The following is a 25034-nucleotide window of genomic DNA, read 5'->3' on the forward strand; positions in this document are numbered from 1 at the left end:
TCATCAGAAGGCTCTCAGGGTCATTTCACTTTCCAGGCACATTCAGGATTTGTGAAATCAAAGTGATCCTAAGGGGAATGAAAACCAGGAACCCTCCCCCACCCCATTTTAAACAAGCTCAGTCTGTCTAGAGTTGGCTAACCCCTCAGCACTGCCACTTTTCCGGTCACTTTTTGCAAAGCAAGGTTTAACGTAGCACGTCATCCTTCCACAGAATTCACACTGCCTCATACATTCTCACGCTTTTTTATTTAAGTGATTTTCCTGGAGATCAAGGGGAATGTCCTAAAATCGTAAGTCATGGGATCGTCTACAAAGTTCTACATTATGCGCTTGTCATACGTTGTTGTACATATAGACGCAGTAACCTCTCAGAATACAGACTATGCATCGGTATGTCATGAACTCCAAAACACCGACTTCCCTTTTTCTCCCATACCTCACATCCAATCTGTCAGCAAGTCCTGAGGCCCTTAAGAAATGGGCCCCTCCCATTACCTCCCACATTATCACCTTTGTTTAAGTCACTGTCATCTCTGGACTGCCCACAGCAAGAGCCTCCTAACCTGGTCTCCCTGCTGTCACCCTTGTCTCCCTACAGTCCATTTCAATTCACTGTAAACAGCTGAGCCCTTCAAAACTTCAGTTGGATCATGTCACCCCATTGCAGCCAACACCCAACCTTCCACGGGTCCTGTCTCACCCAGAGTAAAAGCCAAAGTCCTCACAGTGACCAACAGGTCCTACACGAGCTGCCTCCTTACCTTTCTGGGCTGATCCCTAACCACCCAGCAGGTTTACTCTGCTTCAGCCTCTCTGGTCTTCTTGCTGGTCTCGGAGCACGGTAAGCATGTTTCTACCTCAGGGCATTTGCACCTACTGCTACCTCAGCCTGAAATGATTTTTCCCGTCTAAGCATGCAAGGCTTGTTTTATCACCTCCTTTAAGACTCTGCTCAAATGTTACCCTATCAACTGCACCTGTGCCCTACCAATCCCCCCCCCCGCCTTTTTCTTTCCAAAGCACTTATCACCTTTTAATATACCTTATAATTTACTTATAATTTTGTTTTACGTATTTATTTTTTGTCCATCTCCCCTTCACTAGAACGTAAGCTCCACGAGTTTGGGGACAACTTGTTGGCTATATGCCTTCTTAAATCCCTGCAATGAATGCATCTTAGACTCTGAGACCTGCGCAGGAACTCAGAGTGAGTGGGCATGTCAGTGATTCCCCCACCTGTTTACACAGACCTCTGGGGTTGGGTATAAGTGGTGATCCGGACTGGTAAGTTATTGTTAATATTTCAAAAAGCCTAATACACTTTGCCCATCTATCCATCATGAGGCTACATGACAAACTAAAGTGTCACACTTCTTTGCTTTTAGTTAGAGTTATCTCAGCTTAGCGTGTTAATTCTGATTATGTAAGTAAGTCTGATCAGAATCTCTGGCTACCAGTTACAAATGCCTTTGATTTTTAGACTTGGGGAAATGAATTAATTATCATGTAATAAATGCAGATTGGTAGATGTTTTTGAAAACATGGACTCCATGGTTGGGGGAGGGGCCAATAAATGAGTGCAAGCCCTTGATCTCCTTTGTATGAAACAAAGACTTTGAGGCTCTGAAAGATTAAGTGACTTTCTCAAGGTCACACAGTGAGTAACTGGCAGAACAATGACTAGAACCCAAGTCTCTGATTCCCAGCCCTGTGTCGTGTAATCAAAGATGCAGTCTGCTGCAGAGACATATACATGCTGTATATAGCATTTGCATAACATATTACAGTAAAGACAGAATCCCAACTGAGATTCTCAGCAGGAAAATAACAATTATTTAATCAGGATTCTATTTATACTTTTATTGCGAAGGTTACGTTAAGATTCACTGGCTTGATTAAGGGTGCTGCCTACACATGAAAGTGTTTACTGAGCTGGGCTCCCTGGAGTGAAATTCAAACAAATTTGTGACATCCAAAGCACATTTTATGTCCTGAAAGTCATGAGTATCTTTATTGAGAACCAAGTCTTTTCCTTAAAACAAATGAATGGTTATCCTTAAGGATAAACTATAAACAGAGTCTGCCAAGACACAAAGACTCCTTCTTCTATGCCTGTAGTGCCTCCCGTCCTTAGTTTTAGTCTTTAAACCTAATGAATATGAATATACCTAGAAATACAAAATGAAAAGCTTGTGTACTCGAAAGCATTATCATGTGCATTGCAGTATTTGATCCTTAGAAGAATCATCCTGCAGTGTTGGAAAGGCAGATATTAACATCTCTGTTTTACACATAAGGAACCTGAAAGCACTCAAGGGTTCAAAGACCTGCCCCAGGTCTCCAACTTACTAGTGAAAGAAAGCACTAGTATGGTGGGGAGGGGCATTTTTTCCTTATTCTTTTAGCTCAGTGCATGCACCACAATGCCACCTACTGAATAAAGCACTTTATTACCGGAGAGAAGGGGGCAGGCAGTAAGGACACCCCCCATGTACTCCATTCTCTCTCTCCCATTGATAGAATCAATGGTCCGAGACTCAAGCCCCAAAGAGGAAACCACTTCAGATTTTATAGAGCAGGGAGGCAATAGCAGAAACAGGTCCAGGTCACCCAGTAACGTGGAACTGATTGAGAAGCTGAAGGAGGGATATTCTCTGACTCTACTGCTGGCACATGCATGGGGTATCAGGCTCAGTGGGTGTGCTCTGCTGGGAGCCAAAGGACAACTCTACCTCTCATTGGGTCTGTGACCTTGGGCAAGTCACCTCACATTTTGAACCTCTTTCTCATGGCATTTTGATGGCAATCAAATGAGATAAAGGACACAGATAGCTTAGCTCTGTGTCTGACAAGCAGGAAGAGCCTGAAACCTATGCCTCACTTACCTCTGCGGGTCTGCCATTCCATTCATCAAAACATGTATTGAGGATTCACACAGGCCCAGCCCTGGGTCAGGCAGTACAGGAAGAAGGCAGAAACAATGTCTGTGCGGAAGAGCAGCTACACACACTGACAATTCAACACGTAAACATCCCTGGCAAAAGTACATTATTTTTGGGGCTCCCGGGTGGCACAGCGGTTAAGCGTCTGCCTTCGGCTCAGGGCGTGATCCCGGCATTCTGGGATCGAGCCCCACATCAGGTTCCTCCGCTGTGAGCCTACTTCTTCCTCTCCCACTCCCCCTGCTTGTGTTCCCTCTCTCACTGGCTGTCTCTATCTCTGTCAAATAAATAAATAAAATCTTTAAAAAAAAAAAAAGTACATTATTTTTTAAATGATTGTAAGAAAAAGGTCAATGCATGATCAGAATATCAGTAAATAATGTTGGAATTCCCAGCAATACGGGTAAATAGGGGAGATGTTTGGGGTCAGTAGTCCCGGAGAACTTGACCTCTATCCTCAAATCACCCCATCCGGCCCTGTAGTTGATTGAGAACTGATTCCTCCCCACACTCCTTCCAAGTTGCACTTCTGTTCCCAGTTCTTGGCAGTGCTGAGAAAATACCCTTACAGCCATGCCTCAGAGCACTGCCCCAAGCCCTGATCTAGTGCCCAGGTCTCCCCAGGATGCCAGTCCCCATCGGAGCTCACCGGCAGCTCAGGGTGCAGCTTCCCTGTGCTGCACATGCTCTCTCTCCCTGGCTCTCGCTTTCCCTGTCCCCTCTCCAGGAACTGAAGTTTCTTCAAACAGACAAGCAATTACTAGTGTGTTATCCACACTCGACTCTGTTGGTACAACACCCGCTGATGTACAGTAGCAGGCAGCTTGTTAATGGGACATATTTAAGCTGATTGCCACTGGAGATAAGTGATGTCTCTGAATGGATGCACTTTTGTTAAACTTCTGAAGGCAGAGGGGATGGGGAAAGTTTCATTTTTTTGCTTAAAAAAAAGAAGAAGAGGGTTTTTTGAGAATGGCTACACCTCCCCCGAGATTCTCATTTCAGATTAGGCTATCAGGTGTACAATGCAATTGGAGGCTTCCGCTTAAGTTGGAGCCTCTGTTAGATATTCAAGCCTTTCACGAGATCCTTCCAGAATGGCTGGCGCTGGCTTGCTCACTGGCCCTGTGTCCTTGAGGACAGCTCTATTAAATGCAAGCTTCTCTCACGTCTTCTCCACTCCAGTTCCCTTCCCTTGTCTCTTGCTCTCTGGGCCTCTGCTTTTGTTACAGCCCTCTCTCTTCTCTTTCCACCTCCCCTTCTCCTCCATAGCCAGTTTCATCTGTCCCTTCTTCCCCCTCCTCTCCCTGCTCTTCCCCACTTGCCATTCTGTTACCCATTGTCTTTCTGTCCTTTTTATTCTGGGTCTCCATGTCTCTCCCCTGCAATGCCATCTCACCTCCCAGTCCCTTGCTCTCTGTGCCCCAGGGGAAAGCCAGGCCTGGGGAGGCTGTTAGGGTTCCAGTATTGTGAGTGTTGTCTTTGTAGAGCATGGAGGGTTGACAAATCATGACTGCTGTTAGCTCTCCTGGAGCTCAATCTGAGATGGGAGGTGGGTGCAGGGCAGAGCAATGCTCAGGAGGTTCTGGGGGAGGGGCTCCAGGAGACAAGGAGGGAATTTTGGAAGGAAGCATCTGAATCAGGGACAGTAAAAGGAAAGCTGGAAGACAAAATGGAAGTGTTGGTAACAACTGCCTGACTAGAGGCAATAAAGAGGGAAAATTCATTTGTCATGGATTAAGCTGTTCTCCAGCCAGTTACCATTGTTTAGATAGAAAGATACCAAGGAAAAAGCAAAGTGCCAATCAATCTCTTAAAGGGGCCACTTGCTGGCCTCTAATATCTAGGTAAGTGGCAGTGGAAGATAGGTGATGACCGCTTTGCTCTGGGTTCTCTAGGCAGTGAATGGAGAAAGCATCTTTACAAACACATTCTACCTCATGGGGAGTAGGGAGAAATTCAATTAGGTTTGAATGAGAAAGGTAACTTGAATGTCAATTAATCGTCTAATTGAAGATAATGGAGACCTGGGGGGCGCCCTGCCAGGTTGATTCCCACACCCAAATCCAGAGATTTTCCCAGGGATTAAAGACGCAATTTAATTACACATTTCTATTAGATTAGGCACTGATTGCATTCAACACTCTGAGTTAATTACATAGTTAATTACACAGCCAATAGCTTCCTTTGCCTAATCAGCCTGCTGGATGCAGCCGGTGCTGCAGACAAGGCTCCAGTTCTGGTAACCGGAGCTCTGGGAGCCGAAGGTGGTGGGGGCACGGATGGCTAGGGGACAGGTGCATACTAATGGGGAATTATTCTAATTGTCCCTTGCTCTTGATGAACAGCAAATTATTCTAATAACATTTACCATTGTATTCATTCATTAACTAAGGGTAATTAGGAATGAAGGGCTTCCAGAGGCATCCCCTGTGGCACAAACAAGGCTGTGCCACCCGGCTGCCTTCATTTTGGATGCCAGGCATTTCCAGGGCCACTTCCCCTTCCTCTTAGTCTCCTTGATACACTCTGGGACTGAGCTTCGCACTTGACAAAGTGTTTTCACATGTCTCATCGTGTTCGATTAACGACAAAGCAATGAGATAGGTTTCGGTTTCCCTATGTTATTATCTCAGGGTGGAAGAGCCTTTGCGGGGGCGGAGGGTGGTCCAGTGATTTGCCCAAAGTCACAAAGCAGGCAAGCGGTGGTGATGCTAACTGGAGTCCAAATCCCACTCTTGTCCCTCCTTCCACACCGCAGGCCCTCTCAACTCAAAATACTTCTTTCTCGGTCTTAATTCGAGTTTGAGTTTTGGGTATAGGCCAACATGGAGTGCAAGACATCCAGGCCGCTGCCTGTTGGAACAACTAACAAGAGTGAAACAGTAATCATTCCTGAGACTTCCAGTAACCATTGTTCGGCTGTACCACAGGTGAGTGGGCTAAGATGTGCATATATGGAAACACACGGAAGCATGTCTGGATCTACCATCTACCTACTTACTCGGACTCAAATAGCAACATTCCTAGTGGCCTTTCCATCGTTTAATTAAAGTGGCTGTCTGATCTGCATAGGCCACCATCGGTGGTACTGTGAATTGTATGAGGAAAAGAGTTGTCAGGCTAAGGACAGAGAAAGGAGAGGAAAAGCCTGTCTCATTGCCTTATAGGGAAGCTTTTCTGGAGGAAGTAGAATCATCAGATACCAAATGATATAGGCCAGACAAGTCTGGGTGAAATGATAAAGACAAACATATTAATAATTGTTAGAGACTGCATGTTTGTGTCCTCTACCCTGAGTTCATATGCTGAAGCCCTAACTCCCCACTTGTGGCTGTACTTGGAGTAAGGAAATAATTAAGGTTAAATGAGGTCGTAAGTATAGAGCGCTGACCTGATAGGATTAGTGTCCTTACAAGAAGAGACACCGGAGAGCTCTCTCTCTCACCATGTACACTCAGAGGAAAATCCAGGTGAAGATTTAGTTAGAAAGTAACTGTCTGGAAAAAAACAAAAAAAAAACTGTCTGAAGGCCAGGAAGAGAGGCTTAACCAGAAACTGACTTCTAGCCTCCAGACCATGAGAAAATAAATTTCTGTTGTTTAAACCATGCAGTCCGGTATTTTGTTATGGCAGCCAGAACTAACAAAAACCTAACTATAGTTTCCAGTCAGCTCCTTCCCTCTGTGATCCCTTCCCCTCACCCCACATACACATATTTTTATGCATTATGCATTTTTTATAAAAGAAGATTTTTTTAAAGATTTTATTTATTTATTTGAAAGGGAGAGAGAGAATGAGTGGGGTGAGGGGAGGAGGGAGAAGCAGACTCCCTGCAGAGCAGGGAGCCCAACGCAGTGCTCAATCCCAAGACTCTGAGACCATGACCTGAGCCAAAGGCAGACGCTTAACCAACTGAGCCACCCAGGTGCCCCTGTGTTATGCATTTCTGTATGCCATATTCTTTGCCTGCAATCTCCAGCCCTGCTTGACTGTCAAAATGTGTCTCTCATTCAAAACTCTTCTATAAAGGCTGTCCCGGTATCTCTTCCCCTTTTTCTCTCTGATTTATGCAGAATCTTACATTTATCACAATGCAGTTTAATGTTTTGTTTACATACCTGCTACCCCCACTGGAGAGTAAGACATATGAGGACATCAGCTTTGTCTTCTCCTTCCGTGTATGCTGAGGGTCTAGCGTTGCCCCAGCACATAGAAGGTACTGGTCTTAGTCCTTTCAGGCTGCTGTAACAGTGTATCACATAGACTGGGTGGCTTATAAACAATTTCTTTTACAACTGTTTTCACAGTTCTGGAAGCTAGGAAGTCCAACACACTAGCAGATTCAGTCTGGTGAGAACCCATTCCTGGTTTGCAGGGGACATCTCTCTGTGTCCTCATATGGCAGAAGAGACAAGGGAGCTCTCTGGGGCCTTTGTTATGACACTAATCCCATTCATTAGTGTTTTGCCCTTGTGACTTAATCACCTCCTGTATTAACAATTTTTTTTTAAATTTTATTTTTCTATATATTATGATGTTTTGACATCTTAAAAAACCTTCCTGGGGGCGCCTGGGTGGCTCAGTCGTTAAGCGTCTGCCTTCGGCTCAGGGCATGATCCCGGCATTCTGGGATCAAGCCCCACATCAGGCTCCTCCGCTGGGAGCCTTTTTCTTCCTCTCCCACTCCCCCTGCTTGTGTTCCCTGTCTCTCTGGCTGTCTCTCTCTGTCAAATAAATAAATAAAAAATCTTTAAAAAAAAAAAAAAACCTTCCTGGCTTTTGGGGAAGACTTCCCCTCCCCTCCTGGGGCTAACCAATTTTTAGAGATAGCAGAAGACTCAACTGGGAGCATGCCTTTGATATGCAAACAACTAATCCAGAACCATACTTTCTTCATTTGTCCTAAACATCCCAAGAGGCAATATTCCTCTGCTTTAATCATCCCAGGACCAGAAGCCAGGTAACTGGGAACGACCCCTATAGCCCAAAGCCCATAAAAATTGTGCAAATTAGCCAATCCTAAGGTAGTTACTTTCCATGGAAAACCTAATAAGGAGAGTGGTCTAAACCTTTCCCTTGCCCCTGCTTCTGCTTCTGGACTCCTGTGGCCCCACATAGTGAGCTTGACTCTTGTTTCCAGAGGAACTGTGAATAAAATTAATCATTTCTTTCAGTGGCATTGCCTTCATTTCATCAGTCAGGTGCCCTTATAAATTAAAACCTGGACAGAAAACACTTCCAAAGACCCCACCTCTATATACCATCACAATGGGGATTAAGTTTCAACATATGAATTGGTGGGGGAGAAACCATTGAGTCTGTAACAGTACTTTTGCAAAGTGAACTTCCTGTTTTGCTGCAGGTATTTGGGAAATCGGATATTCAATCCCACAGCAGACTTGACTAGTCTGGATTTTTCTCATTGAAGTTTTGACTATACTGTTTTGACCACCATGGCAGCTCCAGGACATTGTCTCTGGATAAAGCTTTGACGGCCAAAACATGTTTGTTGCTCTGTAGTCTCTCTGTATGTCTGCATCGGTCACCAAGGGAGTCTTTGCAGGGAGTTTGTTGAAAATGGGGAAGGGGGCTATCTTGTGTGAGATTGTCTTTTACCCCACTGTCTCCCCATCTAGGCCTCTACCTCATAACCAAATCTTTTATCTGTGTCCTCTCACCTTTCATCTCCACTAACATCCGTCCGCTGAGTAGGTTCTGATCTGAGAATTTTATCCTCAAGCATTCCTATCAAAACTAACTTTTTCAATGCCTCATTAGATCAAAGGATCCTGTTTTCTGGTACAGAGTCTAACAGTCTCAATTGAGATTTACTATTAATAGTTAACAAAATCTCAGAACACTTAATGCACTATTTGCATTTGGCCAAATGTTCCTTTAATTCCTAAACTCATTGGCTCTCAACTGGAGTGGTACCACCCCTGGGGGCATATAGAAATGCCTTGGAAGTTCCTGGTTGACGTAATGACTGGGCGACTTACTGTCATTTAGTGGGCTGAGATCAAGCTTGTTAAATGTTTTACATCGCAGAGGGCAGTCCTGCACAATGAATTGTCACACCCCAAATCCTAATCTTACCCCTGTTTAAAAACACTGCACTGGAAAATGGGCTGGCAAATAACGTCCTGCTGCAGAGTGCTGAAATGGTGAGGGGATGTTCCCATTTTAGGGACAGGAAGAGTTTTGGGAAGTGGCTGTTTGTCTTGCGTATACCCAAACCTGCCTTGGGGGTAACCTCATAGTCTTTCCAAACCTCCTCTAGGCCGTACCTTCCTCCCTTACCAGGATCCTGAGTCACACCAAAGGTCCTCTCTCTACTGGTGTAGTCTCTCCAGGTAGGACTAAGATAGGAACAAGGGACTCGATGACCTCACACTTTCATAATGGCATATAGTCTTTGGAAAGCTCTCATGTCAGGGTAACAGTGGGTAGGTGATCACTATTGCTGGATGCAGCCCAAGGGCCCCCTTCAGATCAATCATAGATGATTTAATGGCTTCTTTGACTAAAGGGGGCACATGGCAGCTATAAGTTGACTCTTCCTCAGGGAGCCCTCAGTCATTTGGAAAAGAATCCATCTGGAGAGTTTTGCTTTGCACAGGAAACTCAGAGAGAGCTACTCCCAACCAAAATTTTACTTATTCATGCTCGAGTGATCAAGTGGATGGAGGCAGCTGGCTATACTATCTCTGTTCCTGAGGCAGTTCCTAAGAGAAGAGGTATGGACCTCAAACTCTCCTATGTAGTTTTACATTCTTAAGGGGGGTGATTAGACAGCAGAACAGAAGACAAAATCCTCAGGGTTCTTGGTTTCAAGCAACTGAAACTGACGCTAGCCAGGGAAAGAATTTATTCACAAGATATTGGGAATGTAGCTGATTTTCAGGAATGCAATGAGAACCATGTTCAGAAATTACCTGGAACAAAAGGAATTGGGAAGCCATACCACAGACAAAACTGGGCCACAAGTCTAGTTCTCTACTGCCATCACCTTCCAGTGGATGCCGCAGGTTACCCTGCCACGCTGGACACTGGATGCACCATCAGCAACATTGCCATACCACTTCCTGGGAAGACCACTTCCATAGCAGTCTCGTCCCTGTCCTTGTTCTTTGTGCAGCAGCTCACAGCAGGAAGTCTGGGACACATGCATGTGATTAGCCAACTGTGGGTCTAATACCCATGCCATATTTCAATCCATTTCACGAAAGGCTGAAAAAAGTGAAATACACTTGGCAAGAGATACCCCAAACATAGGAAATATATTCAGATGTTGGATAGCCAAATATGGGCAAATATCAACTTAAAAAAAAAAAAACATAATGCATGAAGACTACAGAGATTTCCAGCACAAGAAATGCAGAGTGGTATTGATAATCAAGACAGGAAGAGATAGGGAAAAGGTGGAATACTAAATTCTTATCCCTGAGGCCGAAACAATTGAGAAAATTGAGATTTTCTTATCCTCCACTCACAGGATCAAAGGAGGTTTAAATGAACTAAAATCACTTGCCTACAGTGGTGTTGCTAGATGGGGCAAGCAGGGACTAGAATCTATCACCCATCACCTTGCCTTGTGCATTTCCAGGTGTCCTGCCAACTGCACAGGGAAGTCTTGTGAGCCCAAGGCACTGAACATCCTTGACCAAAGGGCACAGACATCTCCCCTGATGTGTGTTGCTTTAATCCAAGGCTCTTGATGCCCCCTCCCGTATGGGCTAATCAAAAAGGAGCATCCTGGAGAGAAAGCTAAAATCTAAGAGGGGTAAATAGTTTCATCTCTCTTGGTTTGGGTACAGGGGAAATGGGCAAGTGAAATGTGTATGAATGTGGTGGATTGAATTGTTGTCTCCAATTCTTCACCCCTCCCTGCATCTGCACCCTCATCATGGCCTCATTGTGGACTTTGCATATTTCTGTTTGATCTCTTGTGCCTCTGCTGTCACCATGAGAACATGCATTGTCTAGCAAACTGATTCGAGGAGAACTGCAGACACATGAAGCGGAACCCAGCCTTGATCAGCCAACCCCCAGGAAAACTACAGAGGTGGAAGCAAAAATAAGTCATTGCTATTGAAAGCTACTGAATTTTAGGAGATAAGTGACCAACATAATAAGCCTTAGTTTCTTTTTTAGCACCTGACTTGTCGTTCAGGATCTAGCAGCATGAAAATCAACCCCCTTCCAATGTGTGTGCATGCACACATACATTTGTGCTCATACATGCATGCACAGCACAGCTAGGACAACCTTGCAGTCCCTATTCTGTCTAGAACTGGTGCAGTTAATGACATGCCAGATACCACTCCACGGTTGGTTTTGCAACCCTGTCTTCTACCTTCAACCCTCCTAACACCTCTCTTGCTCATTTGGTTAACCACGGGCGCAGGGGCTATAAGCACTCAGCGATGGGAAGGTGAGTGGTAAGGGAGGTATCCAGAACCATAGTGGAACCAAAGGCCTTCTGTCATCTATAAGTCAACAATCAAACATTTGGGCACTGAAGCTGGGTGGCTGCTAGTAAATGCCAGATGCAGCCCCACTCTTGGGTTTTTCAGCAACCCCAGGAAGTTGCCAGATAAAAGGGTCCCAGGGGGTCAGGGCAAACATCAATGTGGACATTAAGGTCACAGAGACTGACATGGAATGGGGGACGGGGTGGGGAGGCCTGCAAGTGTGGGAAGAGGAAGATGGGGGCAGAGTGTGCTCCCAGCTAGAAGACAGCCCCATACCAGGGAAAATTATGAGGAAACAAATGAACAAAGCAGTGTGGCATCTCAGCAGTGCATGTCCTCCAAAGCATGAGCTGAGAGGAGAGGCTGCCTGGTGAATTTTAATGTAACAGGGAACTAACCTACACTACCATCTCTGCTCGATATCAGCTTAGAATGAACTGAGACAAATAAGATGGCACGCCCACCCCACAACCAAGCCCTGTGGAGGTGAAATCTCTTATTTGCTCAGTCTCCCCTGCAAGTGGACTGAATGACTGGTGGGTAGGGGCTGCATTATAGCCTGTGCTGAGCACTGCGGATCCTAGTGGGCCGCAGGGCTCCTAGGAGGAAGTCTCGGGATCAGAGCACCTGACGGCTCAGTCTACCCCGATCTCTGGGAGCTTTGAACCATGAAGGGAACAGGAGGAACACATCCCAAGGAAATACTTTATCACCTAGAGACAACATATTGATCATGGATTCTGGGCAGCTGATTTCTCAATTCAGGATTCAGTGAACATTTTGATAAATTCCTTTTCTGTGGAGAAGATAGAGATCCCAGGCTTCTGAAAGCTGGCTTCAGATGGAAGGCAACACACAGACTTCTTCCAGAGGAGGAAGGAGGGACAGGGCTCAGGTTGACCCTGGAATTCTGATCTGAGTTATGAAAGAATCTTTTCCAGAGCAAACACTACCTTACTTTACTCTCTTTCTGTTAATTAGGCAGGCATATTGTACCTTATAATTGCATTTCCATGTAATATTTATTTTAACTAAATCCCCTAAATATTAGTGGAGTACCTCCTTACTTGCTAAACATTCCAGACTCTGGAGTTGATATGAGAGATGCTTCTGACTTGGCTGGAGAACTAGAGAGGAAAATTAGGGAGTCAAGGAGCAGCCTTTTCCAGCTGCTACATCTTTTTTTCTGTGGGGCATAAGCTCTCCCTGTAGCCCATGGGGAGAGAACCTCTAGCAGAGGGAGAGAACCAAGAACCACACTGGCCATTTGGTGGCTGTTGCTAGGAGGAGGTGCACCGCTGGAGAGGTCCTGCAGAGTGCTGGGAGGGCCAGAGCTGTTCTACATACTCTCAGTCCTAGAACCTTCTCATTTCATAGCCAACAGCTCCAAGGCCCAGAGAGGGAAAATGATGTGCCTAAGACTGAAGAGCTAGTGGTGTTGTATCTCTGGTCTGCCTCCCAGTTTTATTTAACTTTTACCAATTTACTTCCTCTGAACTGGGAGAATGCTCCTTCTCGAATGAAGCATTTACATGATTTGAATCCTGGCTCTGTCATTTTTTGTCTGTGTCACCTTGAATAATATACTTAACCTCTCTATGCCTCACATTTCTCATGGTTAAACTGGGCTTCTCACAGCCCATCTCAAAGACTCAGATTACAGGAGATAATGTATGATACCCAGCACAGCATCTGACACATACTAAATGAATTATTGAGTTTCAATTATATTCTAACCAGTATTCTGAGTGTTTTACATAAATGTTTTCATTTAATCCTCATAACTACCTTTTGTGGTAGGAGCTGTTATTATACCTGTTTCTGTAGTTAAGAAACTTGAGGAATGTGAGATTTAAGTAGGTTTTCTACAGTCACACGGCTGGTACTTGGAAATGCCAAAATTCATACCTAAGGAAGCCCCTGTACTCTGGTATGTTCTCCTTTATTGCCTATATCCAGGTAGTCATAAGTGTCCTAGGAAGAGGCAAACCTAGGAGGGAGACTCCTAAATAATTCTTCATGTTGTTTCTTGATCCTTTTTCTTCTTCTTCAAAAGGAAAAAAAAATTAAAAAAACTATTATCTTTGGTTTCAATCCTTATTATCACCAGTGAGAAGATTCATAGAATTAGAGAGAACAAGGACAATCCCTGAGGCCATCAAACACTATAATTAAGTTATCAAAGACCTTGGGCTTGGTCATAACTCAATAGACTTCAGTCCTGAGCTGTCTTTTGCCTGGGACTAATTTGCACCATTGAGGAGTAAAAACAAGCTGAGAATGAGTGATATGGCAGGGAGAGAAATTAACCCAACATCTGGGGCTGAGCCCTATGGGATGTGGGGCAGATGAATATTTTGATGTGTTCACAGGCCAGCAAACTCAAGTAAGAAATCTGGCAATGCAATTTCAGAACCCCAGCAGGTGATGGCATCCTTGTTCTAAGTCTAGGACAGCAATAACAGTAACTCATGTTGTTTTCCTAACTCCTGTTCTTGTGACATATTTTGCTAGCTGATCACACCAGTTTCTGCTGGGTCTATGCATGGGTTCAGTATTTTTCTAACTTGCAGTTAGCCCTTGAAAAGAAATGCATCCTGGGGAAAGGGATGCAGAATCCAATAGCAAGAGCATCACCAGATGCATGAGTTTAGGCAGGGGTGGGGACTCTAGGGAAGGCCTTCAGTTCTCATAAAGAACTAGAAATAAGATAAGAGGTATATTTGGGGCCAACATAATAGTAAGAAGAAATGTTGCAAATGAAACGACAGGCAAACAGGGCACAGTCTTACTTAAACCATACTGATGTGTTTAGACAACAAGATTTGCCTTCAACACCTCCCAGATGATTGGGCTAACATCCCTTATGTACTCCTGCATGATCCTAGAAAGTGTCCATACTAGAGCTGGAGGCACCAGCCAATCCTGCTGTGAGCAGCCAGGGCAGACAAGGAAGTAGATTTGAGGCATGAACTGATATTGGTACCACAGGCTGATGACCATGCACAGAGCTCTAAGCCCATGCCCAATCCAGCAATGGACCCAAGTCCCTGACAAAAAAGGTTTGAGGGCTTAGCCCTCAATTGTTGAAATGCCCTGCTGTGGGAGAGGAAAGCAGCAGCAGCTGATCTTAGGTTGCTCTGAAATCTGGGATAGCCCTTTTTCTACATAGGTAAGAAATGAAGTTCTTTTTAAGCCTGTGGAGGCTGTTTATTTCATGATTAAGAGCATAAATTCAGTTTGATCCCTGGTTCTGCCACTGACTGGCTGGTAACTTGGGCAACTTCTCTAAGCCTTAGTTTAATCACTTACAAAATAAAGAATTCTAAAATCTATGTCTTGGGATGGTTGTGAACCTTAAATAAGACAATTATACATGCATAATAAGTGTTCAACTATTTCTCTCAGTGAAAAGTTTGCAGAGAAAAAGGTAGTTGAGATAACAGTTGTGCAAGTGTATAGAATGTTTAGAATATACTATATACCAAATATTATCTTAAGTATTTTATATGCAATAACACATTTAATCCTCACAATGACTATGGAGATTGATTACATTGATGAATCCTACTAATGGACTCATATCTTCACACTTTACAATATGACTTTTCTCCAAAAAAATAGATTGAGTCTATTTGCCCACCTCTTGGATTTTATTAATTTCTTTGACCAGAATAATGTGGTAGAAGTGATGCTATGCTAATTCTGAGCCTTCCATACATCTGTCTCTTGGACTCTTGCCATTCTGTGTAAATAGGCCTAGACCATCTGGAATAAGCTTCCTGCCCAGTAGTTCCAACTGAGGCCACTAGACAAGCCTACCATCGGCTAACCCAAAACATACGTGAGAAACTCATCCAAGACCAGCACAGCCACTTTCCCAACCCCAGATGCATGAATAAGACCAGATCTACCCTCTAGACTAATGAGCAATAATAAATACTTACACATTCTAAGTTATTGAGTTTTGAGGTAGTTTGCTACACAAAAATCCCTAATACAATAACATCATGAAGAAAAGTTGAGGAAAATGAGAAACAGTAAAGTTAAGCAACTTGCCAAGGTCACACGGCCAGTAAGTGTTGAAACTATGGTACAAACTCAGGCTAATTAGCTGCAGAATCTGGTCTCTCAATCAGTGTTCTAGAGCAATCCTTTGGAGGTGCCAAAGGATTCTTTTGCTATGGAAATACATGAGAGAATTTCCTCATTCCTAAATATTGTTTAACTAAGTAAGCAACCACATTCTGAGGCAGACACAGATAGGAGTTGTAGGCAACTCATCAGTCCCTGCCATGGCCAATCTGACCATTCATGAGACCAGCAAGATCTCAGCCTGGCTGGATATTAGGTACTTTATATTTACTTGTTAGTAGGATTTAGAAATAGAGTGTCACTGTCTTACACCTGAGGGCTGAAGACTTGCATTAGTCAGAAGAGTCTAGATCTGTCAATAATGACAAGTAGGAATTCATATACCAATGACTTAATCCAACAAAGTTTTATTTTTACTTGACATCTCATTTGACTGTGCCTTATAGTCACTAAAAAGTAAAGAAGATATGTGTAAGGGTCAGGCCCAGGAATGCTTCATATTAATTTGCCCACATCCCACTGACCAGAAAATAGACCCAACCTAACTTCAAAGGAGCCTGGGAAATGTAGTCTATCTATGTGTCCAGGAAGAAGAAATGGCATTATATACCTATGGCATTGTCTCTACTACAGTGTCAAGGAGATACTATGTATTGATATTACAGATGCCTGGGATAGAGGGAGCTCCCTTATCTTCCTGGGTCTCTGCTGCCCTGTGTACCAGCTGTATTCCTTGCTTAGCAACTATTGGTTCTCCCTGAAGCAAACTCTACTTAGAATCTCCCTTGCTGAGGTACTAGGGTGCAAGTCAGAGTTAAATTTCTGCTCCAACTGCCTTAATCACTGACCAGCCTCCTATACCTCATCCCATTCCTCTGGTATGGATCTTCCTCAAATGCTGAGACTTCCCAGGGAATTGACTTGATGAGGCCATGGACCCTCACCTTCTCCCACTTTAAATCCCAAAACAAATATGGAAAATGTTGCACAAAATTCCAGAGGACTCCTTGCTCCCCTGAGAGCTACCAGGTAATGATGTCCTGCTTGGGAGACCATCACCTAGCCCACCCTCTTCATTTTGTGAGTGAGGGAAGTGGAGCCCAGACTAGTTTCTTAACTCATCCAAAGGCAGACCACTGGTGTCAGCAGCAGGGGCAGTGGGAGGTATATCTTGGAACTGAAAGGCAGACTCTTGTGGGCAGGGAAGTCCAAAACATTGGGCTTCTGTATCATTCCCACAGACCCTGAGTGTCACAAAGTGTCCCATGCAGAACTCTAAAAGGGTGCCTGTGAGAAAGTGGTTGTGTATGTATGTGGCAAATACTTCTATTATTCAGGCTAGCATGGGGACTACTGTCCTCCTTTCCTTCTCTTTTTTGAGGCCTGTTAACAACTTTCCCTTCTTGAAGTTGTCATGAGAGTATGATCTGATTGCTGCTTCCTAGAAGTAAATGTTGGGGGGCGGGTGGAGATAGTGGACAGACAGGGCCCAGGGGAGACAGGGGAGGTGCCAGGATGCAGAAGCCCTCTCAACTGGGAAAATGAGGTGAAATTCAGTGGTGAACAGTGGAGAATAACCAGGAGGAGGAGGTGAGGTCTCTGTTTCCCAGGAGACAGTCTCAATGCTCTCCTCCCTAAACCTCCTCCATCCATCTTCCACCCTCCCTCACCAGGAACTAGACATTCTGTCCCTAGGGTCACCTGATGCTATTTGGAGCCAGGAGCTAGGAAGACGCACTTGTCTGTTTTTTCCCTCTCAGGATCTTGCTGGTCTCCTCTTCCTCAGTCAAGAACAACATGGGGACTCCCCTAACTAGTTTGGGGAAGGGAAGACCGAGGATGCAGTTCAAGATCATTCTTCCTTAAGGAAAATCAGGCTAAAGTGAGAGACAGGATGACCATAAAGTAAAACAAAAAAACAAAAAACAAAAAAACAAAAAGAACTGAAGAGAGAAAGAGGTCAGAGGGCTAGATAAGTCCAAGGGCATGCCATATGTTTGCCTTAATGGTAATGGTGATATCCATAAGGAGAAAAGGCAATTGCATAGAGCTTCAAGAGCTTGAAAATATGTTTCTTATCATATGGCTCCACTCATATGTGGAACATAATGAATAGCACAGAGGACATTAGGGGAAGGAAGGGAAAACTGAATAGAGGGAAAAGGAACCATGAGATGGACTCAGGGAAACAATCTGAGGGTTTTAGCGGGGAGGGGGTTGGGGGATGGGGTAACAGGGTGATGGGTATTAAGGAGAGCACGTGTTGTAATGAACACTGCAAATAATGAATCATGGAACACTACATCAAAAATTAATGATATACTGTATGATGATGAACATAACTAAAAAAAATAGAAAAGAAAACAATCTGAAAGAAACTGAAAAAAAAAACTTTTCCCCCCATTTACTCCTCAGTTCCATTTAATGGAAGAGGAAACTGAGGCTTAGAAATATTAAATGACTTGTCTAAGATCAGAGTTTTAGTGAGGTAAGTCTCAGAGTCAGGATTCATACATCCAAATCCCAGGTCTTCTGCATTACATGGTGTAGAGAGAGATTCATGTGTTACACAGTGCTGTGTGCATGTGAATGTGTTATTCAAAGCATCAGCATGCAACAGCAGAATATTTACCCTCAGCCAACCCAGGAGGCTCATCACCTCACCCCCACTATGGCTCTGCTTCTGTCCAAGAGCCACGTGAGTGATTTCTGGGCTCTTTCTGCCCTTTGATGGCAATTTTGATGTTGTGTGAGTGTGTGGGGGGGTTGATGTGAGTATGTGAGGGAGAAAGTGCGGTGTGTGTGAGTGTGTGTGCAGGAGAGAGAGAATGTGTGTGGTGTGTGTGTGTTAGAAAGAGTATGTTGTGAGAGGTTATGCTTTTTGTGAATGTAAATGTGGTACTAGTGTGCAAGGTGTGTGAGTGTTGTGTTTAAGTACGGTGTATGTGTATCGCGTGTGGTATTATTGTGGGTGTGGTATGAGTATGGTGTGTATGGTGTGTGTAAGTGTGGTGTTAAGTGTGTGTGAAACTGTGGTGTGAGTGTGCGGGGTGTGTACGTGTGGTGTGTGTGGGAGTGTGCATGTATATAGTGTGTGAGTGTGGTATGTGTGTGGTGTGTGTGAGGGTGAGGGTGTGACTGTGTCGTGTGGCGGTTGGGATGACAATGAGAGCTGGCTCAATGCCCACATCAAAGATGGCTCGGCGTTGAGCAGGGCAAAGATAAAGAGGGAAATTACTGCTGTTTCTCCTCGTAACCTGAATCAGATGGCAGAAATGTCAGTTCATTCCTGAGAGGCTGAAGGAGCAAGGTGGAATCTGTAAGATCTTAATTACAGTTGCTCTCATCACTGCAGCATGAAAGCCCGAACAGTTTCCTCCGAAGCCTGGATTTTTCACTGGATGGTGGAGCAAGGCTGGAGGGAGGGACTGGCCGCGCCTCTCCATGTGTGCTCTTGCCAGGGCCGAGAGCCTGTGCCAGCCCACTCTGTCATTTAGCATCTGGAGAGCTCTGCACAAATGTCAAGAGCTTTGTCATCCTCTGATTAGCCTCCAGCTCTTGCACTTCCAGAGTGAGGTCAGTTCCATTTCAGAGATGGGATAAACAAAGGCACAGAGCGAACAACTTGGAAAACATCAGCTCAACAGTTGTAATGTCTTAAAACACTTCTTGGGGCGCCTGGGTGGCACAGCGGTTAAGCGTCTGCCTTCGGCTCAGGGCGTGATCCCGGCGATCTGGGATCGAGCCCCACATCAGGCTCCTCTGCTATGAGCCTGCTTCTTCCTCTCCCACTCCCCCTGCTTGTGTTCCCTCTCTCGCTGGCTGTCTCTATCTCTGTCAAATAAATAAAATCTTTAAAAAAAAACAACAACAACAACAAAAAACACTTCTTGCACATCAACTGTATACTGTGCACCAAACAAGTGACTCAAGTGTCCTTGAAGATGTGTGTTGGTAAATGTACATAGGAGTTGTATCAGGCAGTGGCGTGCTGACAGACGACCCTTAAATTTCAGTGGCTTCAAACAACAAAGATGTAGTTAGTTAATCATTTTTCTTGTCCGTTGCAGTTTGTCTGAAAGTATTGTCTGAAAATATTGTCTGAAAGTACCCAACTATTTCAATATTTGAAACGTGGCTGGCCACTGTGGCCAGCCTGGAGCTTGGAAATCACATAGTGACTGACATTTTCACCTAAATTTTCAAAGGTCCCTTTTGCACATGCCATTGGCCACACATAAGGATCCAGGGAAATTGCACAATATGCCCAGAGGGAGAATTGATGGTATCTGTGACTGGTGCTAATAACTACCAAAGGAGGCCATGTCTGTGGGCTACAGAATCATAGAATATTAGAGATAAAAGAACCAAAAAATAGCCCAAAAGATATTTCTTGATTTACAAAAGATCAAGGCTCAGAAAGGAAATAATTAACCCAAACGTACAGTGCTTAATCTTGGTGCTCTCTTGCTTAAAACCCCACAGTAGTTCTCCATCCATGTTAAGATAAAAGACAATTCCTTCAAATGACCCAGAGTAGCCCAGCAGCACTGGGTCTTGTCTGCCTGTCCAGACTCCCCCTGGCTGTACTTTCTCTTGCTCTCTACTTGGCACACAGGCCTTCCTTTGATTCCTCATATGTGCCATGCTCCCGCTACCTCAAGACCTTAGTTCTTCCCATTCATTTCATATAGACTGACCTCATCCTCTGACTGTCTCCCTTCTCTCCCTTCTCATCTCAACCCAAATGTCACTGCCTCAGGGAAGACTTCCCAAACCACCAGATTCAAGCAGGACCCCTCTTAGGCATATGTACTTTTCCTCCAAAGCTCTCTTTTTTTTTAAGATTTTATTTATTTATTTATCAGAGGGAGAGAGAGAGAGAGAGAGAGCACAAGCAGGGGGAGCGGCAGGCAGGTGGAGGGAGAAGCAGGCTCCCTGCTAAGCAAGGAGCCCGATGTGGGACTCGATTCCAGGACCCTGGGATCAGACGCTTAATCGACTGAGCCACCCAGGCATCCCTCCTCCAAAGCTCTTATCCAAGTTCATATATTTGTATTTGGATATGATAATAATGTCTTCCTTCTCCACTAGCAAGTGTGCAACCTGTATGAGGGCAGGGACATGGACATTTCTGTTTGCTCACCTTTGTGTAACAAGATCATTTCTTCTGATCCTATATCTCAAATATGTATGCATGTAATTAAGTACCATGGATTAAGTACATGTCACACTTCTGTTTAAGTGAGGATGCACACAGCAGGGATAAGTAGAAATAATATGGCTGTGAGCTCATAGAGGGCAGGGCAAATGCCCTATTCACCAACTCAGCATCCTTAGCACTTACCTGTGTCTGGCAATCTGTAGGAGCTCATTAAATATGTGTTTGCTGTGATCATTGAAATTCCAGAAAATAAAAACCACAAGTCAGGATTTCGCTGAGAATGACATTTTTGAGGAGTATAAGGCATTCTTCTTGCACACACCATGGGGCAGTAGTCATGTATTAGGCAGGCATAGGCCTGGTGCTTGGTCAATGGAAGTGAGCTATTGGTGCATAATAGCTACACAGCCAGCCTCAAATTCCCACCACTCTATTCCTTGGGCTAAAGTCTGATGGATTGCAAGTAAATTAGCTAGTATATTGCTGGTGGTTAGTTGATTTGAATAACCATTAACACTTTGGATTGCCATTAATTTTTTATCACCCATTATCACCTTGCTGTGAATTACTAATCACAGACCAGGACCCTGAGGTACACAAATAGGAGGGGCAGCTCTAGAGCTGGGAGGATGGAAGCAGAGGGCAGGAGGGAGCCTGGAGTGCTTGATTGGAGTAGTAGTAGTGGTGGGGGTGGGGAGGGATATGAAGCACACCATCTTCACACACTCAGTCTCAGTTGGGAATTAGTGCCTACTTTGCAGTGTCGGTCACACAGAGTGTGTTCAACAGGATTTCAAACCATAGTCTTGTGGTAAAACAATAAATTTCTCTGCCTGGATCTCCCTCCTCGAATCTTCATTGGTGTGCCCCCCTGAAAAATGTCCAGTGCTTTCAGGTGCCTCATAATTAGGCCTGCCTTCCAGACATATCTCGCTTATAATTCCTTGTACACAAAATGGGGCACACTGATAAGCTAATAGTGGATATCTAGCTGGTTTGTTACACTGCCAGCACTAGTACACTTGTATTTCATGTAGAAACGTGTTTAGCACTGTATAATTAACAGTGAGAGTTTGGGCATTACCTACAGACTAGTGAGAGGATTTTATACCTTTACATGGCCATGGATGTATGGAAAGAAGTGCTTTTATGAGTTCATAGCCTAGTGGGCTATGGCCATGCCAGTGCTGACCCTGCATCCCTCCCGATCCTAATAGGATCATAGTGACTGTTTATTTTCAATATGCAGACGTAGCCAAGTCTTTGTAGCAAATAAACTAAACCACTGGTAGTGATGGTTCCAATCTGCCTTAAATACTTCAATTTCCCTGTGACTTGGGCTCTTTCTTGTACCACATCAAAGTTTTCTTACTTCCAGACTGCATCCTTGTGTCGTCATGGTCAAGCCTCCTTGCTTGGATCCTATACTTAGCATGCCCCTGCCTGGAGCCCCGATCCCTGTTTTTAAACTTCCCTAGTGCCTATGCACTCACTGTCAAAACTTGGTAATACATGCCCTATCTCTGCTTGAGTAGATAGTCTAAATGGGATTTTTCTATGCGGATCTACTCCTGAGATCCTTTCTGAATTGGTAAATTGGACTGACTACTGGCTTTGACTCTATCATTAGACTCCAGCCCCTGTTTGCAAGTCTAGGATATCAAATCACCGGACATTTGGACATCACTGGACCCTTGATGTAACTTCACAGTCCTATAGATCCGCTTTGCTTCCCATCCCAGGATAGCCAAAATCCTGGCTTTATCAGTGTATTGTTGGATTGGGATTGGCATTAGTGTTCTCAGTTAATTATATTCCGGGAAGGGTTGAAGGAAGATATAAACTGAGTTCAGGAAGTTTTTTACCCTGACAGAAAGTTCAGGGTAAGATCTGTGGGTTTTTGTCTTGTTTTGTTAGCACTTTTGGTCTTAGGGTGTAATTACACACAGTAAAGTACACATATCTTAAATATACAGTTTGATGAATTTTGAACCAATACCCTAATCCAGATATAGAGCATTGCCATCACCCTAAAAATCCCATGTTTCCCTTTCTAGTCTATGTCCTTGCTTACCAACTCCAAGAAGACAAAATTACTCTAATTTATGTTTCCATAGACTAGCTTTCTTGAACTTCATATAAATGATACATAAGTACTGTTTGTGGCTGACTTCTTTCATTCAATATGAAACGTTAAAGATTTATATTATGGTATAAATTATTAGTTCATTTTTAATTGCAGTCATATCCTATTGTATGAGTACATTACAATTTAATTATGCACTCATCTGTTATGGACATTTGGGTGATTTCTGAACTTTGTTATTATGAATAACACTTAAAATAAATGTTTTTATACAAGTCTTTTTATGTTGTTAGAGAGGAAAAAAAAATTCTCTATGCTTCAAGATTCTTCTGGTTGGCCTACCTAAGAATTAAACGAACATGAACTAGATTAACAGGAGAAAAATAAATTTAACTCATATGTACAGGAGCTCATAGAAATATGAGTCTCAGAGAAGTAACCAAAGCAGGCAGACTTTATACCTTTTATACAAAGAAATAACAAATTCGTGAGGAGCTGACAAGATTAGTGAAGTTTGGATTTGGGGTTGTAAATTGAAGAAGTAACAAGATTTGTTTACACAGCACTCTTGGCCCCGAATTCCCTATCTCTTGTGATAAGTATGTCTCTACCTTGTGATACAGGGAGAGTATCTTTCACATGGGAAATTTATTTTCTGCTTTTAGGAGAACAAAGGAGGGTCAGAGCTTCTTTGGCCACTGGATGTTTCTTAAGTGACTTTAATTCAAAATAATCAGTATTCTAAAGTAGCATATTTGAGGGCAGCTTGCGCCAAACCCTATCAGTGTGCATACTTTTTTTTAAATTTATTTTTGGTAAATAATTAGGAGTAGAATTGTTGAATCACAGTAAATTCCTAAATAGTTTTCCACAGTGGTTGTATCATCTTACACCTGCACCTCCAGTGTGTTGCCTGGCATCTTCTTCATCATTTGAAACTATTAATTTTAACCATGTTAGCAGGTGTACAGTGAAATCTCATTTTGCTTTTAATTTCATTTCACTATTAAAAATGGTGATCATCTTTTCATGTATTTATTCACTGATGGTATGTCCTTTTCTAAATGTTTTCCCGTATCTTTTATCTATTTTTATTAATTTTTTGTCTTTTTACTATTTATTTACAGGGATCTTTTTATATATTATAAAATGCCTATATGTTACAATTTTTACTCCTTTTTAATTTTTAAATTGTCTATTTTGATGAGATAAAGTTTTTAATTTGATAAAATTTAATTTATTGTTTCACTTTTTTCTTATGGTTAGAGCTTTTATCATTATATCTAAGAAATCTTTATTTCCCACCAAGTTCAAAAGCATCCTATGCTTTTATCTAAGGGCTACATTTATATATACAAATATATAAATATAGAAATGTGTAGATATATGTACATATATATGCATATGTATATATAAATTGTATGTATGTGTATATATGTATATGTATATATGTATATATAAATATATATATTTACTTTTGCAGCTAGATCTATAATCCATAATCCATCTCACATTTTTGTTTATTTGTTTGTGGGTTTTTTGTTTTGTTTTGTTTTTTGGTATAATGTGAGATATAGGTCAAATGCATTTTTTTCTTTTATTTTACAGATATCAAGTTGACCTAGTATCATTTAATTATTTTTTTATTTCCCAATTAAATTACATTACCACTTTTGTTAAGACTTATTTGATCTCTTATGCATGGGTCTATTTCTGTTTTACTGATTACCTACTCTATGTCAGCACCATGACACACCAGCATGTAATGATTACTGTAGCTTATCAGTTATCCTTAAAAATCAGATAGTGTTCATTCTCCAGTTGTAGTCTTTTTCGTGAATGTTTGGCTATCACTTTGCATTTCTATATGCATTTGCATTTCTATATACATTTTACTATCAGATTATTTGTTTCTACAAAATATGGCAGCTGGAATTTCAGTTAATGCCCCGCTTAATTTACAGATCAATTTGAAGAGAATTGACATTTTTTGTAATGTGATATTTTCCAACTCATGGTTGTGGTATATCTCTGTCCATTTATTTTTCTTACTTCATTTATCTCAGCAATATTTTGTTGTTTTCCCTATAGGGGTTTTGTTGTTGTTGTTTTACATCTTTTTTTTTTTAAAGATTTTATTTATTTATTTGACAGAGATAGAGACAGCCAGCGAGAGAGGGAACACAAGCAGGGGGAGTGGGAGAGGAAGAAGCAGGCTCATAGCGGAAGAGCCTGATGTGGGGCTCGATCCCATAACGCCGGGATCA

Source organism: Ursus maritimus, unplaced genomic scaffold, assembly GCF_017311325.1.
Source record: "Ursus maritimus isolate PB19 unplaced genomic scaffold, ASM1731132v1 scaffold_11, whole genome shotgun sequence".
NCBI classification, from domain to species: domain Eukaryota; kingdom Metazoa; phylum Chordata; class Mammalia; order Carnivora; family Ursidae; genus Ursus; species Ursus maritimus.